Raw genomic sequence first — 16,357 nt, 5'->3', positions numbered from 1 at the left:
ATTTGGTTATTTATATTTTAGTTTGTAAATTAATTTAACTCCTTCAAGGAAGAAGTCCAATCAGATTTTAGGCACAAATAATGGGGACCAATCAGCTACAAGGACAAGTGACCAATCAGCCAATTAGAAAAAAAAAAAAAAAAAAAGGGAGAAAGTTCCCAGCTTTTCTGTCGACCCACACCTCCGCAACCTTCCATTTTCCAAGTTCGATTCCATCGAACTCTGGTGGAGTTTTTCGACGCCACCACTACCATCTTAAAGCTCTCATTCCCCTCTACAAAACCCACCCAAGAATCACCTTGATTAACCATGGTATGTGGCTGTTTGAGGCCACGAAAGTCAACGAAAATCAACAGTACTCCGGCCACTATTTTCAATTTTTTTACGAATCGGCAAAGCGATGACCGATGCCATCACTTGGGCTTTGTAGCCCATAATCCTAGGAGCAAATCCAAACCAACCTTAACCCCGTTGGACCACCATAGATGACGAATAGACGCTGGGAAGCTACAGGCACCGGTTGACTTTGGGGGTAAAATTGACCATCTTCCGTCTACTTTTGGACTTCGTGCTAGGAATAAAAGTTGTTCCTCTCTTTGAGATTTTCATTTCTGTGAAATTTGAGAATTTTTAGAAATAGTGAAATTTTCCGGCAAACCATGACGGCCGACCCCATGCACAGCGACGCGTGGGCTGAGACCCCACCTGACCATCTTCGGCTAATTTTGAAGCTCCAATTTTATATTTGACATCCGTTTAGTGAAATTATGATGTTTTAATGTAGATTCGTGGTTGACCACCTAGTTGTCCGCCACGAGGTCCTTATATAAATCGACAATCTGACTGTTGGATCCTAAATTGGATTTGTAAGTGCGTAAAATAAAACATCGGCTGCCACTTAATTTTAGCAATTGGCGGAGATCCGATCGTAGGATTGTTTTGAAACTTTAGGATGTCGTTCTAGAAACTTATTGAAACTCTTTGGAAGTTACGGATCAGAAATTCGAAGTGTAGACCTTCCATATTGAGTTCGTAGGGTTGTGGACCCTACCGGTGACCTTTGAGTGACGGTTGATTTTTAGTCAATGGGTTTCAAATCATTTTAGAACGTCCTTGGGGTTGTGTTTTATGAAATTTACATGTTTATGAGACGTGATTTGATAATTGTTCTAGGCGATAATTGTTCGTGATACCTCGATATTCATGTTAGGGAATTGTAGCACGGACTCCAGGTGAATGGGCAGTTTGTTTTTATTCCTATACATAGTTATAGTTTCCATAAATGCGTATTTACTTCATTTTTACACTTATATCGCCTAGTATCATTATTGTAATATAAATTATGATACATGCAGCTATATGGTTGCGATATTACTATTATGACATTCATACATATATGTACATGCTCATCTTGCTGCACCCGAGTGTTAGTACTCTGCCTAGGGCCAAGGCCAGTCCTTCACGTGTATGTTCACATATGCACCATTCACTCACCTTGGATCCAAGTTAAGTGCCAGTTTTGTCGTACAAATTTCATTAGGCAATTCCGACTCATATGTGACCGCGCCTCGGCGCCAGTCTTCACGTGATCGTAGTACTATAATGTATTGATTACACTCAGTCCTGTAGTACAAGTTGCATTATGCAACTCCGACTCGTATGCTAGCATAGATTGATGAGCAATTGATGATCACATGATTATATTACTGTGGCATTTGATATATCATGACTTTGTATATTTCTGGTTATATTGTTGTTGTTACATACTTACGTGGTATGTTTTAAGGAAACTATACTTGTTTTACGGTAAGGGGTTAATATGTTTGAAAATAAAGGTTTTCTTACAAACGTTGTTTTGCTGACCCACTCACTTTGTTTTTCACCCCTCCAGGTTTAGTAGTTGTGCTTATGTGTAAACGAGGATTTTAGCAAATCTCAGGAGATGGTTATCACTAGTGGTATAACCCTCACCCTAATTACTGTACTGTTCTTATACTCTACCATCACGTGTGAAATAGGTGTAATCCCGCTTACCTGTGCACTCTTTTGTTTAGTCACTTTTAGGTTTAGATTTATTCACATTCTTTTTTCCACTACACTACACTTTATGGCTTCATCACCCTCCAGGTGTCGGCTAACACAACTCGATTTGGAGTCCAATTAGACTTTCCGGGTTGAGGTATGTTAGTGATCCTAACATCCTCTAATTTTAAAAAATAAATAAATAAAAAAAAAAACTTTTCTCTCTAATCCACATTCATTTTTTCTCTCTTTCTCCTTCCCATTTTAAAATAAAAATAAAAATTATTCTCACACACAAAATGTAGGGTGTTGATGCACAAAACTGGAGGTCTTGGAACAACGTAAATCCGACTGTGAATTTGCAAGTAAAATAAATAACACAAGATGTATCGTGGTTCACCCCAAGGTTTGGGCTACGTCCACACTGATTGTATTTCTGAGGGAGAGAGCTCTGAGAGTGAGAGCTTTGAGAGAGGGTGAGAGGGCCTAGGAATTGACCTCCCCTAATTGTGAGGGTAAGGGGTCATTTTATAGAATAATGACTTCTCACTTATTACATATTTGCCCATTCATTTATCACATAATTACATTTAAGTCCCATGAGTATTTGTACGAGATCTAAATACGAGGCCCTAAATATGGTATAAACAGTAATCCCCAAAATCTTCAGTCAAGAGAGTCTTTTGGCTAGAGACTTGAAATTCAGTCCATGTGTGGGCCGAAGTAACTAGATGTTGTCTTGAACTGATGCTCGATATGAGGCGGTGCTCAATCTAAAATGCTGCTCAACTATAAGTAGCACATGCTGCGAGGTTACTCGGCTTGTGGCTTATGTTGCCTTGGTTAGCTCAGCTTGTGGCGCTTGAAGGTGAGGGGTTCCCTTTTATAGAATAAGGGCTTGCTCCTTAATACATGAATGATGGGCTATAGTTAATGCTCTCTAATGATGGTGAGGGAGTCCCTTTTATAAAATAAGGGCTCGCTCCTCAATACATGAGTAATGGGTTAGGAGTGATGCTCGTGGCGAGGCGGTTGCTCAGCTGGCGGTGATGATCTCTAACGAAGGTGAGGGAGTCCATTTTATAGAATAAGGGCTCGCTCCTAAATACATAAATATGGGCTAGAGTTGATGCTTGCGGAGAGGCGGTTGCTCAGTAGGCGGTGATGCTCTCTAATGATGGTGATAGAGTCCCTTTTATAGAATAAGGGATCGCTCCTCAATACATGAATAATGGGTGCTTTCTAATGAAAGTGAGGAAGTCCCTTTTATAAAATAAGGGTTCGCTCCTTAATACATAAATAATGGGCTAAGTCCCCCAAGTATTTTTCATGAAGCCCAGTTGAGGCCCAATATATGGTACATAATGTAGTCCCCCAAGTTTTCGGTTAATAGAGTCTGTTGGCTGGAGACTTCAAATTGAATCCATGTATGGGCCGAAGGGGCTAGATGTCTTGAACCAGTACTCAACCCAAGACAATGCTCAACATAAAGCAATACTCAGCTAGAGGTATCATACGTTACGAGACTGCTCGGCTGAAGGCGATGCTCGTTATGAGGCTGCTCGGCTAGAGGCTATGCTCGCGGCGAGGCGTTTGCTCGGCTGGAGGCGATGCTCGTTGCGAGGCGGCTCGGCTAGAGGCTATGCTCGCTGCGAGACGGCTCGGCTCGTGGTATTCCTCATTGCAAGTATCTACTTTATGTCGACATACACTCAGTATGAGTTGATTCTCGACATGACTCGGGTCCGCTTGTCGGGTTCGCATATTGGATGTGTCGGATCCGCGGATTGGGTCCACAAGTCGGGTCTTTGAGTCGGGGCCATACGTAGGGTCATCGATTTGGGGCTATCTGTAGGGTCATCGAGTTGGGACTATCTGTAAGGTCATCGAGTTGGGTCCGGGCACATACGTGTCCCAATAAGCAAATGTTCGAGCAAGTGGGTGTCCGGTCAGACAAGAGATCACCATGAACACATGGCTCATTAATCTATAAGTTGGTAGACTTCGTTAATCAGTAACAATGTTGATCAATGGACCTAGTTGCTCAATAATTCTTGACAATAAATGACAGTATAAGTACGACCGTATAATGAATAAATCAAATTGACAAAGTTTGTCAAGGCAAAATATTGTACTATGTGCTTTCTATGAATAAATGATTTATTGAGTTGTGTGGTAAATCACATGCTGTGTAAATCAACAATGTGGTAGTAATCATGTGATATTAGAAATAATAATTATATTATTTAATCATAAGTCATCATGACATAAAAATAATAAAATTATTATTTTATAATTATTCATCATGACACAAATAAAATACTAAGATATTAAATAAACAATGATATTGAGAAAACATAACCATGTTTGCCGAAAAAGAAAAGTAAAGCTTTATTTATTTATTTTATTTATTTTTTATCTTTTATTTTTTTCATCATAGCATGCCTGTAACGTAAACATGTAGTAGTTTTTGTTTGTCCTAATCAATTTGGACCGTCCATTTATCTGAGTATATAGCTAAAGCTAGTATACCTTATTTATTGCGTTTCGGTGTTCCTATATTGTAAAGGTAAGAGTATGCTGAGTTTCATTCTCCTCGATCATATAATTTAAAGAAATTATTATCACCCATCGTTTAATCTAACCCAACAAATGCGGGTCTTTTAACCATTGATGTTTACTTTTCTTGTCCGCTTTACATTATATCAAATGGTAAGTAATCATACTTACCTTGAACTAAGGGCTAAAAAAAGGGACTGAGAAATATATATTTTTCAGATGGGATTTAGGAATTTTAATCCATACGAAGGGAAGGTGGATTGGGTCCCTGTTAGTGTTGGGGTCCATGCATCAAATGGGACGAGGAGTCTGACTTTGATACAAAATTTCATGATAAGATTTTGTGAAAAAGAAAAAAAAAAAGAAAAAAGGAGAGCCGTTGGCATATCACGTGGGTTGTGACCCTACTGGTCCTAGTAAAACCATAGCATGCCACGTGACCATAATCATTTACTAAAAACGTATAAATCAACAATATATTAGGTATTACCTACACGTGTATATATATATATATATATATATATATATTAGCCATAATGGGGATATAAAATGGCAGGCAGTTTCACAATGGGAACATAATCATCACATGTTGTGTTAATATATTAAATAGAAAAGATAAAGTTCTTACTTTTGCATAAGTGGGTGGTTTGGTGGTCGACATCCTTGGCTTCCCGTGGTTTTTATAGAAAAGCCATTTCTCCATTATTATCAGGTTGAGGCTGTGATGATGAAAGTCTCACCAAGCATCTTCTGGTACACTTTTTCAAAGCATGCTCCTTTGCAAATTTTGCATGCTTGTTTTACAGCAAATACACCCATAGCTAGTTTTTCCAGGTGGGTGGTTGATTAAAGGCTTCAGACTCACCAGATTAAAAGAATGACAGCTCTAGGGCATTAGGTAAACACTGTATTGGGCTGAGCCATTGCTTGTGAACTTTTCTTGAAACAAAGACAAGAATAGCTCTAGGGCTGAGCCGTCTTGTCACCCTTTGAGGGTTTGCCCCTATAGAAAACCAGAGCCTTTCTCCATCTAACAACAGCTCCATCTGATGAATGCATGATTATTGGAAACTATTCTCTATATAATAAATATTTATATTTTTTTTATTAAAATGAAAACATTTCTGTTTTGGGCATGAGTTCGGGACGGATACCCCAATAACCTAACCAAACCTAAAATAAAAAAATTTATCCTATAAATATCCATAACCATAAAGTACCCAAAATCTAATCCGAAACCGAACCGTTTGCATCAGTTATTTACGGGGATTGAGTTTGATAGATTAAATTGCCATCCTTATGAGGCGTTAACCCATTTTCTTCTTCCTCTCCTTTCTGCGAGAGGGTTAAAATGGGAAACAAAAATATATCTAATGTCTGGTTTTTCTCGTAGTGGGCCCCATTTTGAAATTTTCATCTAAATGCTAGTGGAAATCCACGTGTCTAGAGAGTCTATGCAGACTTGCAAGTATAGTAATCGTGGTTCCCTTCAGACGGTTGCCCATAACATGTAATTAAAAAATATTTGTTTATAGTTTTGTGAAACTCATTTTATTAAAACTCTCTATTTTTATGTCCATTCCGCCACTATTTAAAATCACATTAATGAGATTCTCTTTGTTAATTAATATAAAATGAAAAAACATATTTATATTCTATCACAACAACAAAATTAAGGATAGTAACATAATTTCACAAAAAATATATATTTTTTACCACACCTACATGTAAGTTTACCATCTCTAATTTTAAAAAAAATAAATTAAAAAAAACCTTTTTCCCTCTCTTCTCAATTCTCTCTCACTCTGTTCCTCTCTTCTTCAGTTTTAACAACCAAAGTAAAAATAATTCACACACACTTTGTGTATGGGCATATATTAGTGTTAAATTATGATAATTAATTAAAATCCCTAATTTATGCATCTTTCTTTTTTGTTTCCTATTTTGAATGTTCTTGCCATGGGGCACCTGCAACGCATATAAACAAAATAGTTACCTATCAAAACTAAAATAAGCAATATAAAATACCTTACCAAATCTATTTAGTATAAAGTTAACACGATACTCAAATTTATTTAGTAGGAGGTTAACTTCCCAAATTTATTTAGTAGAAAGTTAGAAGGGAAAATATGAAGAAAAAAAAAACATATACTCTTATCTACCTGATAGAAAGGTAATTACACAAACAGAATACGCAGCATAAACCAATTTCTTTATATAAAAACATAGAATGTATCTACAACATAAAAAACAAATTGACATCCAAATACGTATGACACCCACAAAGATTGAAAAACACAAAATCCCAAACTCATCATACCTCCAATATAGGCAATGGAACTTCGAAAACTGAAACATTATATAAACATGAATCTTACAATTGCTTGCCTTATATTTATTGGCACGGTAGAGGACTACGATATTTACACAATCTTTTTTTACTACTTACATACATTTTTAAGTTTTGACTTTTGAATCGAATGAATAGAAGAAGATAAAAAAATAGAAATTAATAACGGGGTGTGGATGTACACCCTTAAACATAAGAGAAAAAAGAAAAAAGAAAGTTGAAGAAGATTCATGGAGGTGGCAATTGCCAAAATTCCAAATAAACTGTAGTTCAAATATTAACAAGGGGAATTTGTTTAAGCGATTTTTAATCTCTTTTGGAATTGGGGCTGAATTTTGTAAAGCTCCTTCTATAGTTCTTTTTTTTGGCATCTGCTACAGATGGCCTTGCTAAAGGTAACCTGGGTCTTGTGGCTTGTGGTGAGGTTTTTCGAGATTCTGCAAGTTATTTTCTTGGAGGTTTCTCACTTAGCTTGTGGTATCGTACTTCTTTCTATGTAGAGCTTCATGCTGTCATTCTTGCTATGGAATTGGCTTACACACGGGATTGGCAAAATTGACTCTTCTAGCGTGATATCTTGTTTTTGTTTTTTTCCTCCTCCTTGATCACTCCAAACTCATTGGAAGAAAGGTATTTTCCGATTGTAGCACATGGTATTATGTTGATCTCATGCATTTCAAGAAGGGAATGCAGTTATTGATAAATTGGCCAATTTAGGTCTTCACTTGTTTGACATGTCACCCCTCCTATAGAGATTCTTCCTTTTTTTGCAATCAAATTTCTTGTGTATACCGGCCTACATGTTTATTTTCCCTTCTTGATGTGTAGTTTTCTTTTTACCTAATTTTTTTGGATTTTCCTTTTTTGGTTTACAACTTGTCTGGCATGTTGTTACCTTTTAGGTTTTATTTTAGAGAGTTTTGGTCATATGTCCACCCTTTCCTTTTCTTGTATTTTATATTTTCAAGAGGGTTAAGGTCTAATCCCCCTTTTTTTCTTGTATTTTATTTTTTAAGAGGAGTAATGTGTATGTTCCAATCTTTTCTTTTATTTTGTTTTTCTTGCTTTATAAGGAGCAAAGTTTTTATCCTTCACTTCTAGGTATATCGTTATTTTTTTATCAATAAATTCTTCTCGTACTGTCAAAGTTTTCTAAATAAAAAAAACAATTTCGAATCATAACAATTAAAACCATTAAATCTAAGTATGACTGAAAGATAACAATTTATTTAGTCTCCACTGAAAAAATAAGGTTACCCTACTGGTTTAATTATTAAAGGGCGATAACAATAATAGAGTTTGTCCTGACTTAAAGTTCAAAGATGGACTTCGTTTAATGTTGTCATCCATTACATGTTATATACACGTCATGGCTATCTTCCGTCACCCACAAGACCCATGATTACTAGAAGTCGACAACAATAATAGAGTATTGTGGACCGTCGAAAGATAAAGAAGGTCTAGTAAGATTCTTTTTTTTTTTTTTTCTTCCTCCTATTCTCTCATTTTTTATATGATCGGTCACGGTTAAATCACGTTAATATCTTATATTAATTTTTTATAGAAAGAGAAAGACAAAATAATGAATGTGAGAGGGGATGATGGAAGAGGGGGGGAAGAATCATAGTCCAAAAGTTCTTGTGTTCTTTGATATTTCAAATATTTTAATCTTTAGATTATAAATTTTTGTATTTTCTAACTATTAAAATGTCTGTATTTTCTGAATGAAAATCTCTTATAAAACCTAAAAAAATATAACTTAGTATTACGGTTTAGTAATTTTTTTTTTACTTTTAAGTGATAAGTCTTATATTCGATTCTTGTAAAAAACGAATTTGAATCATATTATTACTAATTCATTTGTAAGATTAAACTCATTATCTCTATTTTAATATAACTAATATTGTTTGTTTTTTTTTAAAATCGAAATGTAAAACCAGACTATCTTAGAAAGTCCCAAAAGATAATCAGGGCCCCTACTTGTGTGCTTATATATAGACACACACACATAAATATGTATCTGCATATATATCTCTATATATACACATACACATTATACATAGGATATGGCTTCTCTGCCCTTCCACTTCTCATACATTCCCATCTCCTCCTATTTGTGCGGTCACAGTTAAGTCACGTCAACATTTTATATTACTATTATTTTTTATCTTATTATTTCTATAAAAAAATTAATATAAAATGTTGACGTGGCTTAACCGTGACCGCATAAAATATGAGGGAATGAGAGTGTATGGGAAGTGGGAAGGCAAAGAAGCCGGGTCCTTATATGCATATACTAAGAGTAAATTGTAGGAATGATCCCTCAACTTTAATCAAATTGGAGCAATGGTCCCTTAACTAAAAATTTATTACCATTGGTCCCTCAACTTATCAAAATATGTAGCTATAGTCATTTTCATCAATTTCATTAAAATTTTATCAAAATAAGTTTTGTTGTAATAACCATTTATATAATTAGGATCCCTCAACTCATCAAAGTGTGTAATTATGGTTATTTTTGTCAACTACGTCAAAATTTTTATCAAAACGAGTTATGTTGGAAGGACTATTACTACAATTGGGTTAAAGTTAAGGGACCATTTATCTAGTTGAATTAAAGTTGACGGATCAATGGTAATAGATTTTTAGTTGAGGGACCATAGCTACACGTTTTGATGAGTTGATAGACCAATGATAATGAATTTTTAGTTGAGGGATCATTGCTCCAGTTGAGTTAAAATTAAGGGACCATAGCTACAATTTACTTATATACTAAAACTCAACAAAAAGATGAGTTTGCCCTCCTAGCCCACGCTTCCATCATTGCTGCACCTTCTGCTTCAATTTCCGCTTCTCGACTCTTTTGCTTTATTCTGCTTTCTCTGCGTTCACATGTCTCAAACTCATCTCTCTCTCTCTCGCAGTGAAACTCTCCCATGCCATTCTCAATCCACTGCTTCTTATCTGATCATGTTTGATTCTCTCAAACAAAAACCAGAATCTTGCTTCTCCAACTCTGTCTCGCCGAGCGTAGGAAGCATGATCGAAGTCGTCAATTGCCTCGTCAATCGCCTTGCAGAAATTGAAGCAGTATAGATCGATAATAGGTCGAATCACCCATCTATAAGGGAAACGATGGCTCTCGATACCATCACATCATTGATATGATATGCTGAGCTTCTTCTTTCTGCGCCTCTTCCGAAACCCCCTTGGTAAATTTTTGAACTTTACCCCAATTGTATGTGCTCTCTTTCTTAATCTTAAACTTTAATTATGAATTTTGTTTTTAATTTGAAGTTTGTGTTTTAAATTTTGAATTTGTAGCCTGATTTGAAGGTGAAGAAGTGATTCCTACTTAAACTCATGATCATGATTGAGTAAAAAATACCAGTTATTCTTTTATTAAGATAAAGATCACAAAATTAGCTAAACAACAATTATATAAGAACGCGGCATGCAAGGGGATGGATTTCTCAAAAATATATTATTTGGGTAAATTCATATGAGAAAAAAGGTGAGGAAAAAAAAAGAAAAGAAATACATGCCATAAATACATTCAAACAACCACTAACAGAACTGAAGTTACATAACAGATTGCAAGTTTTCAACTTCAAATTTTGTTTTTTGTGATGACAGAGTAAGGAGAATATGACCACCATTTCCCTTTGTTTAGGGTTCTGAGAATTCTTAAAGAATTAGAAAAAACCAGATTATAATTTTTGGTTTGAAGTTGTTTTTAATTTGGTCCACCATGTTATGTATTGTTAATAGGAACCAAGAAGAGTCTCGAATTCAGTTTCCAACTCTTGAGTTAAATAATGATTAATTAGAATGTCTAGAAAATAAAATTCAACAATCGCTGTGTTTGGGATGATAATTTATAAGAAAACTAATGAAAATGACTTGAAAACTTTGAGTTATAATGATAAGGACAGAATAAAAGGTAAAGTGAATAGTACAATGATTGACTTTTTAGTGTAAAAATATGGTTTTTCGTTAAAGTGAATAGTATCAGGAGCTTTTCGTTAAACTTCCCTAATTTATATCCAATATGGTCATTAGCCAGTCAAAGAACCTAATTTGGGAAGTGGGTTTTAAAATTTCAATAGTTTTGTTGTGTGTAATTTTCTTGCTTTCACTTTCCGTATGTTTTCCGGAAATATTTAGGGCTAGAAAGTGTGTAGAACTGTATAAGTGGAAAAATAAAAAAAAGCCTCAAATCTTTAAATTGTCCGGTACACAGAGAAATTGAATATTAATCCCAATTTCCACCTTCCTCTATAATTCAAGGTCTTCGACTCCCTCGAACGCCGATTAACACCAGCAACCACAACACCAACAAATAACTACCGCACCTTAGGTACAATTAAACAACCATAATTCTCATTTTTGGTTATATTTTTATCAATCCGCTACCTTTTTAATACATAATACAGCATCCATGTTGATATGAACAATCCATTAAGTGTTTTTGGAATGTGAATTTTTATTTTTATGGGTTCTTAAAACTAGGACGTATTTTGAGTTGTTTTTTTATTGTTTTGGGCGATTTGTAGCTTAATTGTGGATCCAAACCAGCAGAGACCAGGTATTCCACATAATCAACCTCAGCCATTTTCTTTGTCCTCTTCGCTTTCCTCGCCATTTTAGCCGTGGTAACCCCTCTCACACTTTATACTTTGCTCTCCAAGTCGGAACAACGGCTAGGTCTTCTTTTTTCACTGCTAATTTGCTTTATATTTCTTCGACATTCGTTTATTTCATTGCATTTTATCTTCGAGCTTAATCCATCACTTGATTATGCAGTACTAACTCAGATGTTCATCAATTTGTTTCACTTTTAGGTTTAATTATGGTTAAGTAATTCCTGTATTTCGAGTATCATGTATCTATTCTTGATTTCCACTGAATGCATATATTTTGTGTTAAAGTATTAATTTCGGTTTTTTACAGTTTCGTAATGCATTCTTTTGTCATGTCATTAATGATCATATGTTTGCTAGCATGATCATGTGCAATAAAATGCATCTGGTGACTTCATTAATCCACTGTCTAAATATTTGAATTAGTTGATTGAGAATATAGCCGACCCCACTTAGTGGGAAAAGGCTTTGTTGTTGTTGTTGTTGTAGTTGATTGAGAATTAGAGTTACAAGATTTCCCTATAATGCATCGAATTGAAGTTTTTTTTTAGGAAATTTTCATTTTCTGTAATGATAGTTGCAATAGACTTGGATTGTATTTTTGCTAAATATTATGATATGCTAGCTGGGGAACTTCGATTGTATGCTAAATTCTTAAAACTGGGACGTCTTGATGTTTCCAGATGGTTCTTCCAACATCATCAACTATATCAATTTTGCACCAAGTCCCAGAAAGTCATGTTTGGGTATATTGGAGAGGAGGTGCTCTTTTGAAGACAATTACAGATCTAGATGATGTGCATTGAGAAGTTTTATTAATTGACAAACACCTACAACTGAATTGCATATTCTTGCATAGTAATTCATTGATATTTTTGGAAATTTCATTACATATAACTTCCGCATACTTTCAAAATAGAAATTTTCCAAGTCTTCAAGTGGATGGAAATCTCCAGTGCACGGTTCCATAGCATTTTGTATGTGTCTGTGTGTGTGTGTGTGTAACATCTTAATTTGGGGCACACACTTATGGATCGATCTACCGGTTTTTCCATAGCTCTTATCGATTCTAATAAATCAATTTATACTTCAATTTTGATACTTAAAATGCGTTTCACTTTCACAATATTGCAACCGACATATATTCATCGTGTTAATCTTGTTCAACGCCTACAATTATGTCACTCCCCTCCTAATGAACAACGATGAATAAGATTAAAAGGCTATTGGGTTTTTAGTTGTAATTAGGTTTTAATTTTGAGGTCAATGGAGTACATTTAATTAAGTGAAATTTTGGATACATTTGAATTTTTTTTATAAAAACTAATATTTATCAATTTAAGGCTCATATTTTGGCTATTAATGATAAAAACTCATTTCTACACCTAACTTACTCTCTATACTCTATTATTTTAATTAACTATCAATATCTTTTTAAATCCAAATTTACTACCTAAATTATCCTCACAAACCTAATTCAATATGTAAATTTATCTTTACATCCATTTAGAAAATAAAAAATCAAAATCAAATGTTCTCCAACTCATTCAAGGCATAAAGAGAGCAATATGTGATTGGCTAATTCATCGCTTGCATATTGTAGTCTCTCCATTACCGAACAGTTTCGCAAGCATTACAAAAGCGAAAACAAATCAAATAATAATCAAGGAATAAAAAGAAAATCGTAGGACACAATGAAATCCTTCCTACAAGAATGAAGAACCATGAAATTGCATATAAAATGCTAAATGGACACAAGAAGATTATAGCATGAAGTAGTATAGTACAAGCCGTGGCAAACAGAACCCCACGACCGTTGTTCTATATCCCAGCGCTGATGGTATTCACGATTGACCCTCCGCCTAATTTCATACGACACATGCCAATAGCCCTCTTTGAGCTCAGCTCCTTCTGCGCGCTCTAGTCAAGTCTCGGCTTTGGGCATCGCTGCCCAAATTCGTTTGAGACTTGGGTTCCTTATTGGGCCAGAAGCCCAACTCGTTTTTCAAGCTTTTCTCGGGCTAATTTTTTCCACCTTAGCCCAACATGCATGGTTCGAGTCAACAATGGCAAAACTCCACTTAACGGGGTATAAGAGGTGAAGCTCCACTTAACTATTAAGAAGTTAGAAAAATAGCGAAGCCAACAGTAGCGAGGAAGAAGCTGAATAAACCATCACTATAATCTTTATTCAAAGACATATGCATGAAGCATTACAAACATAGTACCTTGCTAAAGAGGATCCTATGGCTCTTTGACTTGCTCTTACGGATCATTCCAATCATGGAACAATGATCTACTTGCTTGAAGCAAGACATAATTGGATACAAAAGAATGTAATTTAATTATTAAGCTATTTTTTATGTATATAAAATTTAAGCTAATTAACCATGGTAATCACGTGGCGCACTCCAAGAAAGATGGTAATGCTCACAACCTAATAGTTGAGGTGATGAGCAAATCCATATCCTATAGGGGTGTGATATCCACACACCCTATTTTACTTCTCACACATCTTTTTAATCTTCGGCCGTCGGATCGGATGAATTAAAGAAGATCAACGAACATAAATTATCAAGAGGTGTGTGAGAAGTAAAATGAGGTGTGTGGATAGCACATCCCATCCTATATTAAGTGTGATTGTGTAAACTAGTTGGAGGTCAAGTAAAGCCACTATGAATTAGTGTAAATAAAGGCGTAAGACTGAAGAGAAACACATCACAAACCCTTGATCCCCTCTTCTCTCTCTTGGCCACTCCCTCTCACTCACTCTATAATTTCTTCATAATTGGGTCTAACATTTTTTTTTTAATTTTACTATTATTGAGGAGAGGGAGGAGTTTGTCATCTTATTTATTTATTATTATTATAAGCAATGTTCTACACTAATTTACAAAAGGGAGAAAGAAATAGTTTGAACCCCGAGATGCAGTGAGTTAAAGAGAAAGACTCTAACCACCATGACAATTCACTATTTGCAATTTTTTTTGACCTTTTTCTATGCTAAAATGTTTTTTTGATGAAATGTTATAATATGGATTTTATCTATTTTTAATTGTCTTAAATAATAGTAACATAAATATAATATAACTAAGAGCGAAATGTGTCAAAAATGTTACAGATCGATGACGATGCTAGTAGAAGCTCAGGTTCAGGCCGTAACAGCACAATTAGTCCGTGCTATAGCGCAGGAAGCACAGTTCGCTTTTAAATTAAAAAATGAGCTTGAGCAGATGGAGGAAGGGCTTGGAACAATGAAAGGCTTAGTTGTCGACGCGGATAAGAAACTGAAACAAGTGGGTGATCAGGAAGTGGTCAAGAAATATTTGACGGATAAGATGGGCGGGAGGTTGACGCATTTGGTCAAGTATTTGATTCCAACAGCTGCTGCCGCCGGTCGTGACAATGCATCAGATCACATGAGCCAACAAATCAACGGCGACAGCAGGCAATTTATTGGTTCACAAGATTTCCGCTTACTTAAGACATATGGATTGGATGGGGACATAAAAAAGTTGAAAGGGTGGAGACTTGATGGCAAGTAAAATTGGAAGAAGAAATATATAGGGTTATTTTGGGAATAATGGTGGGTGAAAAAGGAGTTTATGGGTTTTGCCTTTTTAATATAAGGTGGGTGGGGAAATAAGACACTGTGATGGGCATAGCACCATTCTAGAAAATAATCACGTTAATCAATATTTAAGTAATTATTCAACCATCAAGAGATTTTTCAGTATGCCACAAACACTGCCCATCGGATCAAGTGTAATAATACATTTTGTTGGAAACTTAAAAAAAAAAAAACTCTTAAAAAGTTTTATCATGATATTTGGTGTATTGAGCCATATTTCCAGCGTATTGAAAAATTTCTCTCAATCACCAACAACCACGTCATATAGTTTCCAAAATTTAGTTTAAGAGCAAGTCCACCCATGGACATTGCTCGGGGGACAGGGGAGAGGAAAGGGCCTGAGGCCCTGTGAACTTGCTCCAGCCTTGAAGGAGCCCGAGTGGAGGTGAGGCCTGAGCTCCAGGCTTGTGAAGAGTTGACAGCCCGAGAGCCCGAGTGAGTGTGACGCCAGCCCTGACGTCTAACCTTTTTTTTATTTTTTTCTGTCAGGCGCGTGCACCCCACTCGCGCGTGGGGGCGCGTCGCCCGACCATTTTTCAGAAAAGTCAGCTGACTTTTCAGACATAAAAGTTACCGTTGGGAAGCCACGTGGCTTCCCACAGTCCGTTCAATCTCAACGGCTCTTTAATTTGGACCGTTAGATCTCAACGGTAAAAAAAATAAAAAAAATCTTATTTAATATCAACATTCGATCTGAGATTAACGGTCGATATTAATATGTTTTATAAATAAAAGAAAAATAGTTTTAAAATTAATAAAAGTTACCGTTGTGACACGTGGCACAATCTGGAGTGTTGGAATTTAATTTTTTTTTTTAAATCCAACGGCAGAGATTAATTATTTGAATAAAAAAATTTTAAAAATTGTAAAAAATCCGAAAAAATATGTGACATCCCACATTGCCCAGGGGAGTGATCCTTAAATATGTATTCCCATCCCTACCTAGCACGAGGCCTTTTGGAAGCTCACTGGCTTCGGGTTCCGTCGGAACTCCGAAGTTAAGCGAGAAGGTGGCCAGAGCACTCCCATGATGGGTGACCCACTGGGAAGTTGCTCGTGAGTTCCCAAAAACAAAACCGTGAGGGCGTGGTCGGGGCCCAAAGTGGACAATATCGTGCTACGGTGGTGGAGCGGGCTCGGGAAGTCATCTAC

General features: G+C 35.8%; 1 long non-coding RNA gene across 1 annotated transcript; it reads left to right on the top strand.

The window, feature by feature from the left end:
* The first annotated feature begins 9,730 nt into the window (after positions 1-9,730).
* LOC139188468 (uncharacterized) lies at positions 9,731-12,456 on the top strand. The gene is made up of 3 exons (XR_011571919.1): positions 9,731-10,143; positions 11,488-11,586; positions 12,258-12,456. It is a non-coding gene; the product is annotated as an uncharacterized lncRNA (long non-coding RNA).
* Positions 12,457-16,357: the final 3,901 nt, after the last annotated feature.

Source organism: Malus domestica, chromosome 10 (assembly GCF_042453785.1).
Source record: "Malus domestica chromosome 10, GDT2T_hap1".
In the NCBI taxonomy this organism is placed as follows: Eukaryota; Viridiplantae; Streptophyta; class Magnoliopsida; order Rosales; family Rosaceae; genus Malus; species Malus domestica.
Note: the sequence above shows the minus strand (reverse complement) of the source record. Positions and strands in the feature narration are given on the sequence as shown.